Genomic DNA, 16,738 nt, shown 5'->3' with positions numbered 1-16,738 from the left:
GATTTAATAAGATGTGCATGAAAACTGTATAATGTTCTATAAAATATAAGGTACTAATATTATGGTCAACAAAAGTCTGTCATGTGTTCCCAGAGATTTTGTAGATATCACTGGTTTTACTGCTCTGACAAAGAGATATCTCCAACTGACTATGAAATCTTATTCATTATTCATATGTCACCTTCAAAATGTTTCCCAACACTTTTTCTTTTGACTTCCTGTTATGGAGGATGGTTGTCTTCTGTGAACAACTTAACAAAGACAAATGTGATTAACATTGAATGCGTGGAATATTTTCTAAAGGAAGTTTGACTTTGCTAGTAGAGGTTTTGAGTAGTTCAAGTTATAGTTCTACCAAAAGTCAGGAAAAGGGCTAGATAGTTCCATAAAGTCTTATAAACCTGTGGTCTATAACAAGCCAAAAATCAAAAGATTATATTGACATTTTCCAGTTAGTATACCTTTCATGAGCACAGAAAGTTTTATGTATGTTCTCATATACACCTTTTGATTATTTTACCTGGAATAAACCCAAAACGTGTTTTATACCACCAAATACAAAGAGCATAAAGTGAGTAAAAGTTTATTCTTTACCTAGGCTTGCTATGAAATCCAGATGCTTCGCAAATATATGTATTTTTTTTTTCAGTAGAATATCAAGACCTTAAATACACTACATAAATTATACATACATTTCCATATGTCCCAAACTAAATGTTCGCAATTTTTACTGATGAAACTAAATTCCACATCACGTACTAACAGAAAATTAAAGGAAAAAAATATCAAATCCTAAATATATACTATATAGATTCAACAGGAATACAACTGGGAAAGCTAGAAAAAAAATTGAGGGAAAAATCACTCCCTTGCTGAATGTTTAACAAAAATCAAAAACTGTTTTTAGATGCAGCCACTTGTAACTGTATTAAATCACTGCACTTACTCTCATTCCCTATTAAATATAACACTATGGTCTATCTTTCAGCAAGGTCAATTTATTAAAAGTATTCCCCTGTGCCAAAGGAACTAGTAAAAAAACTCTGCTTTACTAACTACAGTTTCTGACTAAAACACATTTTATAGCTACATGCCAACATGACAGTTTTCATGAGGAATCCAAAGAACCTACATGCTCTAAACCACCTGAAGAGTGGGTGTTAAAAGAATGAATCCACCACTGAATTTAATATTAGCTCATCTGCTGCTGAAAACAGTAGTGGCATTTAAAATTCTAATTCTTTTCTCCTACCTAGCATGATTAGCAAATCTTAATTTAGCATAGTCTTGAAATCACAACTACTGTACTTTTTGTTTTGGGACTTCTGGTTAAATTAGCAGAAAAAAAAAAAAAACTTCACATTTATCAATCACTTTCTTAAGAATTTCCAAGTTCTCTACAAATAGTCTTAACAAGCCAATGACCTTTCCTAAGTGTCCTCTATATTGCAAATAGGAGAAGCCTTGCCTCCAAGAAGCGTGCTGTCTACAGGTTGTAAGGGATAAACATATAATCTAAAGAAAGTTTACTGCTGTTGCAGTATAGAGGAACATGCAATAATTATATCTGTTTAGATGGATCAAAGAAGACCTCATGAAGGACGTAAAATTAAGGCCTGGTGTTAAACGGTAAAAAGGAATTTAAAGAGAAAGCAAGAAAAGCAGATACCAGCCATGGTGAAAATGGTGAAAAAAATCACAGAGATAGGAGAGTGGGCAATGCTTCTTAACCCTGGCTTTGGTCAGAATCACTTGGGGAGGTTTTTATTAAGATAACCAAACCACAACATAGACTTACTAAATTAAAATCTCCCAGGTTAAGGCTGAGCATTTCTATTTTTTAAAATCCCAAAGGTGATTCTGATGTGGTTGAGGATCACTGATTTAGGAGGTGTTTGGTTAAGGTGAAAGGCAGGGTCCTTGAAGGAGGTAAGATTGGAAGAGTTTATTCTTTTAGGTTTTTTTTGTTTTTTTTTGTTTTTTTTTTTTTTTTTATGTTAGGCTTTGTAGTTTGTTGAATTCCAAGCTGAGAAGTCTGCATTCATATTCTTTGGCAATTATTTTTGACCAGGTGTATAAACAATCAATGCACTTGAGGAACATTTTGTAGGAATAAAAAATATTGCCTTAAGAATGAATGAGGAGAAACTGGTAGCAAGAAGACAAGTTAGAAGGGTGTGCAGTATTCCAGAGGAAATAGAGCCTGAATGGTGCATTGCCAATAGATTGGATTTTGTTTTTTTGTTTTTTTAAAAAAGGTCTAATTCAAAAGATATATTAATAGCAAAGAGTAGGATGTTGAAGATGAAGAAGATTTTAGATTTCCAGCACAGGTAAGCAGAATGTTGGCAAGGCAATTAATAAAGATGAAAAACAATTGAAGAGAAGATTTCAGAGTGTTTTGTAAATACTGGGTTTGAATGGGTCACTATAAGCACAGCACAGGTTCACATCTGCTAATTACTAATAGTATCCTCTTTAATCCTCCACAGTGACCCAATTAGGTTTGAAGTACTTTTATGCTATATTTCTGGAAATGTCTACAGAAGATTAGAAATGACATCCTCAGCATCAGGGAAGGGAATCTATATCTAAGAGGTCATTATTGAAATTTAGAGGGCAGATAAGATAGTCAACAGAAAGTGAGCAGAGAGAGAAAAGAAATGCCAAAGGAACATCTATCCCTTGCAGGGGGAGAAGAGGGAGAGAAATCCAAAACAATGAAATAACAAACAAACAAACATACAGAAGTGGGGGGGGGGGTCATAGAGGAGGAAAAATAATCAAGGGAAGAAAATATTTTAAAGCCAAGTAACTAAAAGAATTAACAGGCCGGGCGCGGTGGCTCACGCCTGTAATCCTAGCACTCTGGGAGGCCGAGGTGGGCGGATCGTTTGAGCTCAGGAGTTCGAGACCAGACTGAGCAAGAGCGAGACCCCACCTCTACTAAAAATAGAAAGAAATTATATGGACAGCTAAAAATATATATAGAAAAAATTAGCCGGGCATGGTGGCGCATGCCTGTAGTCCCAGCTACTCGGGAGGCTGAGACAGGAGGATCGCTTGAGCTCAGGAGTTTGAGGTTGCTGTGAGCTAGGCTGACGCCACGGCACTCACTCTAGCCTGGGCAACAGGGTGAGACTCTGTCTCAAAAAAAAAAAAAAAAAAAAAAGAATTAACAAAGGATGATGTCAAGAATGTAATCAAGATAAATACACAGAGGAGGACACCACTGAATAGAGAAAAGGAAGAGACCCTCAGGGATTATGAAAGCAGTGTCTTCAGAGTAATGAGGCAAAAGCCTCTAAGGTATTGATAGGCTAAGGGGAGAAGAAGAAAACAGAAACGATGATTAGGATTACTCTTTAAGAAATTAAGAGGGTGAAGGAATCTTGGTGAATCCTATGGAGGAACATGATAGATAAAAAGGAAGTAAATACCAGCAGGGAGATTTATTGACCTGAGTAATAAAATGGGGTATAGAGATAGGAATCTACAATGAGGACAGGGAACATATTTAATAGGGGAAAAGAAAATTAAGATGCCCAAGAGGTGGGGTCCAAGTTATAGCTGTGACTCTAAGATGACTGAAGTTAAAGGCTGTGACTGAGAAGCTACAGTTTTGCAAGAATCGGTAACAAGGAAAACAAAGTCACTGAGAGAGATGGAAAGGGTTGGTATGAAGGTAAGGTTTGCAATGCAAGTCCTAAGGTTTGCAATGCAAGACGGGGAAATGTCCCAGAGATGAAGAGGACAGAGAAAATGATAGTATTAGGTGATGCAGATGTACAACACAAACTCCAAAAGAAAGGTTTCTAAGTAATGACGACAGAAACGTAGATCTTTTAGGGTTGGGGAAAAATTTTTTGAGACTACCTACCTACGTTCCACAACTCTCCCCTCTGCTAGTTTCATTAAATAGTGGTAGTAAGAGATGGAGCACGTAACAGGGAAGGTATCATCATCAAGCAACAAATGTCAATTAATTCAAGGTTGTGGAAAGAATGCTAAGAAAAATGTCAATCACATGGAAAATTGGAACCTAAAATGAAAAGATTGAAATGAGCCCAGTAGAAGCAATTAGGAGATGGGCCAAATAGGATGTCATACTCTCAGGTGGAAAGGGACATGAAACAGGAAAGCAGAACAAGGAAGGGTGTTGTGCATAGGATTCTAACATATGATCACAGATAAAAAAGGTTGCTGTGCATGAGAGGTCAGTGGAAACTCCTATTCTAAATAGTATAGACATCATGAACAAATGAAAAAGAAGAACTATAATAACCAAATTAACTTTGCTCTATTCTTTGAACACCAAAACAGAATTAACTCCAACTTTATCTCAAAATACACACTGAAGAATTATTTCTACCTATGCGAACTTTCACCACAAGTATCATAGGATTCTAGGCAAAGGGGTAAGCAAATCATATTATGTACCTCTTCCACTCCCTACCCCCATTTCATTTTTATATTATATGGGTAAAATGAGATTAGAAATGAAGTTTAGGGCTGCCTTCAAAGTTTTTTTTTTTTCTTTTTTAAGAGATTTCAAAAGGAAGCACGCACCAACTTGAATAAAGGCAATTAAAAAAAAGGAAGCATGCAGCCACAGGGGTGTGGAAGTTAAGGATAATGGGATTTTACAGACTGATTGTGTGCACACATAAAAGCAGTGCTTCTTTTTCAATGACAGCTGGCTGGAGTGGAGGCAGGATAGTCTAGGCAATTACCACCCAAAGCAATTACCCTGTTGAATGTACATTGGGGCTCTGATAATTACGACATTACAAAGCTGAGGCTAGTTCATATCAATGTTCCATTAAAAAGCATGGAATCACTGCTGGAATTCCATGTTTCAATTTCCTTGCAATGGGGACCAATGTTAACGTACATACCCAATAAAGACTAGGTAAAACAAAAGTCTAACAAAATTCTCTCTTTTCAAAGTACGTTCTATAGATATTAGTGATGTCTTATACATACAGTGGGCTTATTAAGTGTCTGATGATTATGTTACTCTTGCTGCCGATCCTACCATTTGTTGAGGACTTTGTCAAGCACAGTGCTAAGTATATTACATATTTGAATCTCATTTAATTCACACAGTAACTTTACAGATAGGAATTATTATCCTTATTTTTCAGATGAGCAAATCAAGACTTTGAACGGTCACAGAGATTTGTTATTCATTCACCCATCAACAATGATGTATTGAGTATCTACTCAATAACTGTGCTTGGGGGCTGGGTCTACAGCAGTAAACCAAAAAGACATGGAGATTATAGTTGGGGGAGAGCAGGAATTCAGATATTAAACAAAAGCCAAATGAATATAAAATGAAAAATTGTGACAGGTGCCACGAAAGAGAAAAACATGGTGCTATGAATAAGCATAACAAAGGTGGTAAGAGAAAACCTAAGACCTGAGGGATAAAGAGTCAGCCATGTGAAGAGTAAGAAGGAAAGTGTTCTGAGCACGGAAAACAGGATGTGTTAAAAGTTTCAAATGGGAAATCAGCTTAGTATGTTTAAGAATTGAAAGGATGTCAGGTGGCTCATGCTCTGTGAGCAACACATAGGTGAGATCAGCAAGGTAGGCCTGATTAAGGAGTCTGGACTTCATTTTAGTGTAAGGGAAAGCCAATGGAGGATTGTTAACGGGGTAGGGATGGTAAGAGAGGAGGAGGGGGAGGGGGAGGAGGAGGAGGAGGAGGAGGAGAAGATTGTGTGGGGATCAAACTGTCAGATTTCAATTGTAATGTCACTCCAGCTACTGTATGGAGAAAAATTAGTAGCATGGAACAGGATGATGATAATGAGTAGAGACAGGTGAAAAGATGCTCAATATATTAAAGCTATAATGAAATCCTTCTTAAAGTTGTGTAGTTAGTAAAGAGTGAAATAAGAATTCTGTCTGCTCCTAAAGCTTGCGTTCTTAACCACTCTCTTAAATAAATAGTGAGCAGAAACACTTCTTTGGTCACTTTATAAAAAATCTGAGTAGAGGAAAAAAATTTTTCCTTTTACTAACAGCTAGAAAACTTTTCAGATTAAATCTCAAAATATTTAATGGGGCAAATGTGACTTTTTCTCCCAAGACTTACAGCCCTGTGATGCTGGATGATAACTTCTGGTTAGTCAATGACCACAAACTATCCTGAGAGTAACACTTCTCTTTCTTGTAGCTTTCAATAATTTATACTCAGAGTAGGCAGACAAATCTTAAGGTCTGTGTTCACTACAACACCTTTCATGATCCCACTGTGTCTTCCAAGAGCCATAGTATACAGAATGGAAGTGCCAGATTGCTGAAGCTTTTCCCAGACTTTGTGCTCAATTTGAGACATGTAACTCATGAGAGTACGACTGCCTAGTTCACAAAGGTAAAGAAGGCCAAGTATATTTAATGGTTTTTTTCAATAATCTTTTAAAAAAATTAATCTTTGAATTATTGAAATGCTTTATTTAAAGTATGCTTACTAGACATACATAAAGACAGGTATTAGAAATCTATATTTATTCCATGCTTTTAGCCAATGTGTAATAGAATATTAGAGCTAGAAGAGATTTCATCAATTTTGGTGATGTATAGTAACCATTAAATTTTTAAAAATCCCACCATTGTTTTAAAACAACACAAAAATTTGAAAAAAAAAAGTTTGTAGCTGAACTGTAACAAGTTTACAGTTTTTTAAAAGTCCATAATGGGAAAACATGTAGCTACTCTATAACTCATAATATGTTTCTAGCTACTGGGTTAACTACTAGCTCACAGTATTTACAAGAGTTAAATGCTACTTTTATTGTCATTATTATTATCTAATATACTTAATATTTTACTTACGTGTTACTATCCATCTCTGCTATTAAAATGCACACCCCATGAGGACCCCAAGGAATTTTTTTTCCTCTTGTTTCACTGCTAAACATTTTCAACATATAGAACAAAATGCCTGGCACCTAGTAGATACTTATAAAATGTTTATCAGATGAATGAATAAAATGAAAGAGCTTCAAAGAGTTACATCACAGAGTATTATCTGAGACAATCTTGGTAAAAGCTCTTTGTAAACTGTAAACCATTCTACAAATGTAGAGTCACTTCGAGATAACTTCCATAGACCATTTACTAAGTATTTCACATCCATTATCTCCTTCATGTCCCAATTCACAAAAGACACTGAAGCTCAAACAGATAATGCAACTTGCCCAATATAACATAAATAGAATTAGAGTTCCAACAAAAAAGTTGATTCCAAATCCAGGTATCTTGACTCCAGATCTCTTGCCTTTCCTATCTTGCTCTCGTTATTGTGACGTGCAGACTCCAAATGTGTAAAACAAAATATACTAGAATACTCTATTAAATTATATGTACAATTTCTATTTGAGATGATGATTAACAGCATTATCTTTGAATTAGACAGACCTGGGTTTGCATCCAGTTTTTGCCACTTACGTGAGATATGGCCTTGGGCAATTTTGCCAAACTTTTTAAGCCTCAGTTTCACCTTCTGTAAAACAGGATAATAATAGTGCCTCACTACACATGAAGAATAAATTATATATTTCAGGTAGAACACTTAACTCATACCTGGCTCTTTGTAAATGCCCAATAAATTTTATTTTTACCTTTGATGAGGAAGAAACATTTTCCTGGTATCTGATATGACAACTGATATTTGAACATAGGATGACAAAAAGTGGAGAGTGGAGAAAAGATCAAAATGTTTGCATTTCTATTTTCCCTCTGTACTCTGCACTGATTTTACAGAAGCAAATGCTAACAAAGACACACTTTTCTCTCTCTCCCCAACACAGGGCTAGGCTCATTAAATTACTCTGCTACCTTCTGGTAAAGGTAGAAGTAGAAATGCCAACTGCTAAAAGGTGGAAGGAATAATAATTTTAAAAAAAAAAAAAAAAAAGGCTTGTTATCTTAAAGCTGTAAAATAGTAAAGTCTTCTTTGCATTTTCCAGAATCCCAAGGATTTTTTTTGTTAAATAAGAACACCTATCTTGATGGTTACTTGTTAAACCAAAGGCACAGAGTTATTAAAATGTATCTATGCATAAGCACCAGGAACACTGTTTCAGATGAATTAACCCCTGCTGGTGGGAATCATTTTTATTGGGAAAGAATGTTAACAGCCAGGTACATGTCTTAGGCAACTATAATGTTCTGTTTAAGTACAAGAACAAATTGCAAAATCCAGGCTATTCCCTTCTAGTTGTGAATCTAAATTAGCATGCCCTTGCTCTATACTCTGGTTTTATAAATATGTTTAAACAAGACATTTTTACTTCATAGTTTATGAGTTGCTGATCGTTTCCAGCTACAGGAACTTAGTTAACATACTTCTTCAGAAAATTCCTCTATGAATTTTAACTAATATACTTAAATGATTAAGAGTGAAAATTAGGTTTCAATGTTTATTACAGTGCAACAGTTATTACCCAGAAGAAGTGTACTAGTTCATAACCACATTAAACTTTCTCACTTTCCCAGACAAATTTTACACATTTTTCTCCAATTCTTCATCCTTCCTTAGAAGTCCCAGACACAGAAAGAGCAGTGGAAACCATTAAAACCAATTAACACTTCACCTTCATTTGGGGACAAAAAAGAGGGGGAGAAAGGAGGCATTTCAAACTAAATCTTTAATAAATGTGTGAAAGTAAATTTATAAGTAATTTCAAAGTAAAGGAAAAAATTTACTTGGGACAAAATGAATATGTGTGGAATAGTCAATGCTCAGATGAAGGAAATTAAGTGTAACTGTTTACCAAATAATAAGAAGAAATATATAGTTAATCCTTAAAATTACATTTATGCTTAGCTCTCCTTCAGCCAGCCTATGACAGATAACAAACTAATCAATTTATTATTTTAAAATCTTTCTGGGACAAGGAATTCTGTAATATATTTTAGAATCTCTTCTAAAATTTAATGTAGACACTAATGTGTTTTAACATAAATGTTAAATATAGGCATTTTTAATGTAGACATTAAAGTGTTACACAACTACCTTCCAGAAAATCTCCCAGTAACTACTATTACTTATACGAAATACTGAAGGGATGATAAGATATCAGCATTTTCAAACACGTCATTCTTGCATATAGGGTAGTGGTTAAGAGAACAGACTTCTTGAGTTGAGCTATCCCAGTTTCAAACCACATTGGTTCTATCACTTGCTAGAAGGGTGACGCTGGGCTAGTTATGTAATCCCTCTGAATTTGTTGTTCTTAATCCTACTCTATAGGATTGGTAAAAGAATTAAAAGTATATGAAGTACTTAGTATAGTAGTGCCTGAAACATTAGTAAGTACATAGAATTTGGTGGCTATAGGCAATATATTACAGGGGTTAATCATGTAGATTTTGAAATTTGACTTCTTGTTTAAATTCAAGCTTTCCCATTTGTTACTTATTTGGCCCTGGGCAGATTATTTCACCTCTCTATATTAATATTAATAAATATATGAAAAAGATTAGAACAGTGCTTTACACATGGTAAGTGCTCAAAAAAATAATAATTTTAATATTACTTCAACTGAAATCTTACAGAAGCTGAAATTTAAAGAGAATATCAGAATATTCTCTTCTGATATTTGAGTTGACTAGCATTAGAGATAAATGAATGCTGTCAACTCAATCCACATCCATAAATCTTTCCTATATACCAATATGCAATTATGCATTGATCAAGCTTCTAGTGCAGACTCACTAAGTTCAAGTTTTCCACACTTGTCTGATGATACAGATCACCCAGAGATTGTGACTGAGCAGGTCTGGGATGGACTGGGAAGCTTGGAATCTATATGCATAATCAGCTTCCCTATGGCTAGGCAGGCTCAGAATCCCTGAGTTAGTTGAAGCTGTGCCCAACCACAGAATCTGAGAAGAATACCTACTATTCACACCTACCAAACAAAATTATTGTTTTATGAATATTATGTAATGAAAATAAGAATTTAAAAAATAACTTTTTATTCAACAAATATTTTATTATTTATCAGCATCAAATATGGATTGAGGGACAATTGAGCATACATTATAGCACAAGTCCCAAAACAGTGTATGAAGGTTAATTGAGGGAAAAACACCCATATTCTTAAAAATTAAAATCATTTGGGAGATAACAGTGGTAAGCAGAAAGGAAGAGCAGCATTGACAAAAGTAGGTATACAATCATGCATCACTTAACAACACGATGCGTTTTGAAAAGTAGAGTACACTAACACAAACCTAAGTAGTATAGCCTATTACACACCTAGGCTATATGGCCTATTGCTCTTAGGCTACAAACCTGTACAGCAGGTTACTACACTGAATACTGTAGGCAATTGGAATACAATGGTATTTGTGTATCTGAACATATCTAAACATTAAAAAGTACACTAAAAATACGGTATAAAAGATAAAGAATGGTACAACTGTATAGGGCACTTACCATGGAGTTTGCAGGACTGGAAATTGCCCTGAATCAGTCAGTGAGTGAGTGGTAGGTGAATGTGAAGGCCTTGGACATGACTATACACGGCAGTAGACTGTATAAACACTACATTTAGGCTACACTAAATTTATTAAGAAAAAAAATTTTTAATGATAAATTAACCTTAGCTTATTGTAAAGGTTTTACTTTATAAACTTTTAATGTTTTACTTTTTGATTCTTATAAAAACATGTAGCTTAAAACACAAACACATTGTACAACTGTACAAAAATATTTTTTCTTTATATCCTTAGTCTATAACCATTTAAAAAAATTTATTATTATATTTTTATTTTTTGAGTTTTTTGTTTAAAACTAAGCAACAAATACACACATTAGCCTAGGCCTACATAGGGTCAGGATCACCAATATCATGTCTTCCACCTCCACATCCTGTCCCATTGGAAGGTCTCCAAGGGCAATAACATACATGGAACTGTCATCTCTTATGATAAAAATGCCTTCTTCAGGATTATCTCCTGAAAGACCTGCCTGAGGCTTTTATTTTAACTAGGTAGAATGAACCTATTCTAAAATAACAATAAAAAGTATACTAAATACATAAACCAGTAAAAATCATTTTTTATCATTACCAAGTATGAAATGCACAAATTTGTACGTGCTATGCTTTTATATTTCTGGCAGTGCAGTAGGTTTGTCTATATCAGCATCACCATAAGCATGAGTAATGTGTTGTGCCATGACCTTATAATGGCTATGACTTCACTAGGCAATAGAGATTTTCTTAGCTCCACCATAATCTTTTGAGACCACCATTGTATGTATGGTCCATCATTGATCGAAACAACATTATACAGCACATGACTGTAATTGCATGTTACCATTTGTCCTGAAGAGTTCACTAAGTGTGAGAACAAGGTCCCATTGGCCAAGAGGTCTGGTTCTTCAAGAGGTCTATTATAGTTATTTATTACACTGCTGCCATTGCTAATGGACTAGCACCACTAATAATTTAAGAACATTCAAATACATTCACCACAAAAATAATTTAATTAATATAATCATTATTTTTCCTTGATCCCTCTGAATATTAGTCTTTAGAAATAAATTATAGTTTGAGTAAAATTAGGACAAATGTGGATATGACTTTTTTCAATCAAAAGATAAAAGGAAATGAGCTTTCTTTCTCACAAGACCCCATGCCTACCCCACACACATATCACATACATGCTCAAACAAACTAAGAGCAACTTCTACAAGTGAGATATCTGGAATTTACGTGCTAGTAGAAACACAAGCAAAACAATTGTATAATATAAGGAAATCCTAGCGCAATAACACCAAAAATTGCACAAATATTATTCTACTGAATAAAGAACATTTATAAACTATAGTATAGCAAATGTGTATATTTTTCAATATATTATAGTTCATTATTAATTTAATTAGCCAATGTAGTCAAGAAGTTATGTATCTGTTTATTATTTTTGTTGTTTATATAGTTATTACTGTTTACAATCCAAGGCAATACAGTGAAATCATTAGGTAAACAGTGAAATAATTAGGTAATTCTCTGTAATCTCCCAGTTAGAGAATTTCTAGCTACATGAATGAATCTGGAATAAAATGGATTTAAATGCAGTCATACCTTTCAAATATTACTGGTCCATAGGCACATGAATTAAAATAAAACACATATCAGAGATTACTTAGGTATTATTGTTACCAAGGGAATAGGCACAAAACTTTAGGTTTTTCAGTTATCTACTGCCCCAAGGATTAAGAAAATAAAGGACCACTTAGGACTTTTACAACTATTCCTGACTGGTTATTTCTGAGTGGTGAGATGATAAGCATACTTTTTTTCTTTTTACTTTTCTGACTTTCCAAATTTCCCAGTAAGAAAGTACTGTATTCTTTTTGTGACTAGGGACTAAATTTCTTCATTTAAGAAAATTATCTGAAGGGTCCAATTTATTTGAATATTACATTAAGGACACTTAAAAACTTTTTCCTTGAAGAGGTTGAATCACGTTCTCCTTCAAAGAAAAATTGCTTTGGTTAATCCTCATTTTGCCCAATAAAAAATAATGCAACAAAGAAAAAATAATAACAGGGCTGAAATTCCATGTCCTATTAATAATTCCAAATGTAGATCTTCAAAAGGATGGTCCACAGCTACAACGCTAAGGGATGATATCAACAGTTTCACTGGTAATGATGGAAGAACTCCTGTTCATCTGGTGTGTGATTCAGACACACGGGAAACCAGCAAAGACTAGCGAATGAAAAATGCATGTCCTTTCTTAGCAAGAAGAAAGCCAACTCTTCCACTGGATTGTCATTAGAGAACAGGATATAACTACTGAGACTCATCCGTTGCCCTTTCCATCTCCAATTTCCCATTCCCTCTATCTTTACTTTTTTCTTTCCTGTTTTATCTTTAGTTTTGGCCTATCTCCACAACCAGTTCCTTAGGAGGCACTCAAAGGCACTGCTATTCTCAGAGTTGGCTCTATGAATTTAAAAAGGGACCACTGTAGACAGACACTGCAATATGTGGAGGAGATCTATGCAGCCTCCAATGCAGTCAGAAATGGCCACTTCCTAGAGTTGATCCACACTTGATATACTGCATTTATGAGATGGGTTTAGTCATTTCCCCTTAAGCCTTTTTCAAATTTTCTTGAGTACCATGCTGATAAGTAATGTTGTTTTAGGAGGCAGTAAGGATCCAATAGGGCAAGGAACTCACTACAAGTCTTTAAAATAACAACACTCTCACAGAAAGGCATCTATCAAAGTGAGTTCAATACGTAAGATCCAGATTCCACTGCTTACTATAAGACTTCAGCTGATATATTCCTCAAAAAATCTATACAAGGGAACTCAGCGATGCTTAGTGACAGAGCTCTCTGAGGTTCTCAAACTGAGAGCTGTTTGCTTGGGTTTATAAAGTGCAGAAACAACTTAGGAGGCAAATAACATAAATGCCATCACTATGTTCCAATCCAGAAGTTTTTATTACAGCAAGTTTAGCTCTGGGCAAGCTTCTGCAATCAACACATTGTGATAGCAAATAAACTGACTCTGTACTTTCTTTCTAAGCAGTATATAGCATTTGGGCTGTTCCTGAGAAGGATTCATGAAACAGCCTAATCAACACATTATAGTTGGAACAGCTATATGTAACACTCACAATTTTTATGCCTTAATTGTCAAAATTGTTTGCTTTCCAGATGAACACAATCAACTTTAACTTTCAGTAAAATCATCCAAACTAGTTCATCAACTGACATGACAAATAATCCCTACCCTGTCACCACCAACATCCTCTGAGATTATAATTCAATTGCTAGGAAAGAAAAAAACTAGAGATGGATGCAAATGACAAAATAATTTACCAAAATGAATTACCAGAAGAAAAGCTAAATAAAAGAAAACTTCCTTTTTTTTTTTTCCAAAAAATTTCAAAGACCATTGGTAATGTTGAAGGTTCTTTCTCACTTAGAAACATAGGCAACATATGGCAACATAGGATTTAATAAATGGAGTGTCTTCTGAAAGTTGGAAAATCTTTGTTTTCTTCCTAGCTTACTGTTTGTGATCTTCCAATACACTAACTTATTAATCTTAAATTTCATAGCTCTGAAAAGAGATCAACAATTGTTGTTCTAGACTTTGCCCACAAGCCATAGTTTCTTAAACCAATGAAAATAACTGAATAATTACCAAAATTTTATAAAAAGTGAATAAAGTTCATAGCATCCTCCAATTTAGTAAAAAAGAAATACAAATTTCTTCATCAAAGCAATAGTGATGAAAAACTGAAAGGTGGAGAAATGGCTCTCTCGTCTACCCATGTTATCAGTTTAGGCCATGATTCAGATATCTTTCACATTCCCCACCAAAATTCAGAACCAAAAGTCAAAGATTCCTTTGACTCTTGAACCAACATTAAGATTTCAAATTTTGTGTCAACTTTGTTATATTAATAGAGAGGACATCTTATTCTCAAATTATGCTGAGGTTTTTAAATTCATGGTAAGCAACTATCAGTAAGTCATCCCTAACTTGTACACTTGTATTTGACCTCCTGATTAATAAAATCCCCTTCCTTTCTTCTCAATAGTCAATTGTGTGTATGCATGTGTGCATGTGTGTGTGTGTGTGTGCGCGCCTGTGTGTGTTTATGTCTGGTCCATAGTCCACACTTTGAGAAGCACAGAATAGCTAGGCTCCACTTGCAGCAAACATCCAACTCAGGTTCAACTATGGTTTAGTACTAATTAGTGGCATTTGTCCCTCTAGCTTAATTATCCAAGAGGGCAATGCTGGGTCATGGCTAACTGGCACTTCTGGGATAGCTATAGCAATTTAAGGACCTCCTACATAACTGACCTTTGCTTTGTCAACCAATCTGGGGAAATTGAAAGGAGAAAATATTAAGAACATGTTCACTCTCAGCTTCACTGCTCTTTAAGATCTAGCTGCCTGCTATTTAACTCACCTCTGCAACTTGTCCTCTCTCCCTTTAGAAGATAAGAATTTTAGCTTATCCTTGTTTGAGAATGAAGTTCTGGCTTGAGGACAGCCCAAATAATAATTTCCAATTGCCTTATGTCAAAAATCTGTGTTACTATGAGGTGTGCTCCTATATGATTTATGTTTTTTTTAATATTTCAGTAAAATAAGTAACAATTTTTAATTATATCCTCTGGAACCAAATGGAGACCCACAGGCTATATAATAATGTTATCAGGTAGATTGAATAACAAAACTCAAAAATTGATTGGCAACAAATTAGAAGGGGATCACTAATAGTACAACACAGAACTTGTCCTCAAGCTGAAATTTTTCAAGCTTTCTATCAATAACTTGAATAATGACACATATGACCTTCTTAACAAGAACTGTATTTTAGAGGTAGAATTAAGATGATTAATGGCAGCATTAGATTTCAAATTCATGCATTCACGTAAGAAAAACAGTAATGAGTGATTAATTATGTATGAGGTCACAAATATTAAGTCAATACATAAATTAAAAATATAGTATGTATCTTTATGAAACTTATGATCTCGTAAAAGAGACAAATAACCAATTATGCTGCAATGTGAAAAATGCTACAATAGAGAAACTTACACATGACTATGGAAAACAGAAGTGTTACCTGCCTCTCACTGAGAAAGTCCAGTAAGATTTGGGATGTGAAGATGAAGATACCATATAAGTAATTATATAAATATAGGTCTGGAACTTAGGACAGGTATATGCCCTGAGATAAAGATTTGGGTGAAACAGTATAGATGGTCATTAAAGCAAGAGATATAGATGAGATGGGCCTGGAAGATTATGTGGGGAAAAAATAGCTAAAAGCCATGGATAGAATCTTGGGCAACAATAGTAACTAAGACCTTGGCAGAGAGAGAGGTTCCCAAGAAGGAGTTAGGAAAGGGGTAGCCCCACCAATTTCCTAAATGTTACAGTTCACTGGGGTTCTATTCTAGGCCCTCTTCTCTCCAAATATACTCTTCCAAGATTGCATCCATTCTTTTGGTTTCAATTACCATTGATAATATGCTACTGGTTTTCAAATCTATATTTATAAACTAATTTTCTTTTCAAGACTTCCAACCAGAATTAGGAGAGATGGAGTCATGGAAACCAAGAAAGAAGAGAATTGTCAAAAGGGATAAGTCAACAATATTCCCAACTTATGGAGGGAAAGTCAAGAAAGAGAAATAATGAAAAATGTCCACTGGATTTAGAAAGAATAGATCATTGTTGACCTAAGAGCACTTTTGATGAAGCAGCAGAGTCAGCAAAGAAAGGATAGACTATCCTTCCAAGAAGTTTGAAAATGAAGAGAAAAGAGGTGAGACAACAGTTAAAGAGGAGTTAGGGAAGAGAGAGAGAAAGAGCAAGAGAGACAAAAGAGAAAGTACGTGTTAGTTTTAAATGCGAGAAACATGAGTAGGTTCATGTTGAAGAAAGGCAGCAATGAAGGAGACAGACTGAACAGATCAAAGTCTTGGGTTAGAGAGAATGGAATGGGATCCAGAATAAAGGTAAAATGTTTACCCTCAAACACCAGGAGAATCAATTTTCTGAGACACAAAAAAAGAGACACGGGCATCGCTATAAGTTGGTCATGAGGAACAGAAGGTTAAAGAATTTTCACTGGACAGTCTTTATTTTTTCTGCTATTTGAGAGGTAAGGTCATGTTGTAAGAGTGAAAAAGAATACTTACATAGGAGCTTGAGAAAAATGGT

General features: G+C 34.8%; 1 protein-coding gene across 4 annotated transcripts in view; it reads right to left on the bottom strand.

Annotated features, from left to right (window-relative positions):
• Positions 1-16,738, bottom strand: part of MACROD2 (mono-ADP ribosylhydrolase 2) — a 1,707,340-nt gene that overhangs the window by 1,467,573 nt on the left and 223,029 nt on the right. The gene's annotated exons all lie outside the window — the stretch shown is intronic.

The sequence above is a fragment of the Eulemur rufifrons genome, chromosome 20 (assembly GCF_041146395.1).
Source record: "Eulemur rufifrons isolate Redbay chromosome 20, OSU_ERuf_1, whole genome shotgun sequence".
NCBI lineage: Eukaryota > Metazoa > Chordata > Mammalia > Primates > Lemuridae > Eulemur > Eulemur rufifrons.
The sequence above is the reverse complement of the archived record's forward strand: the minus strand, read 5'-3'. Positions and strand labels throughout refer to the sequence as shown.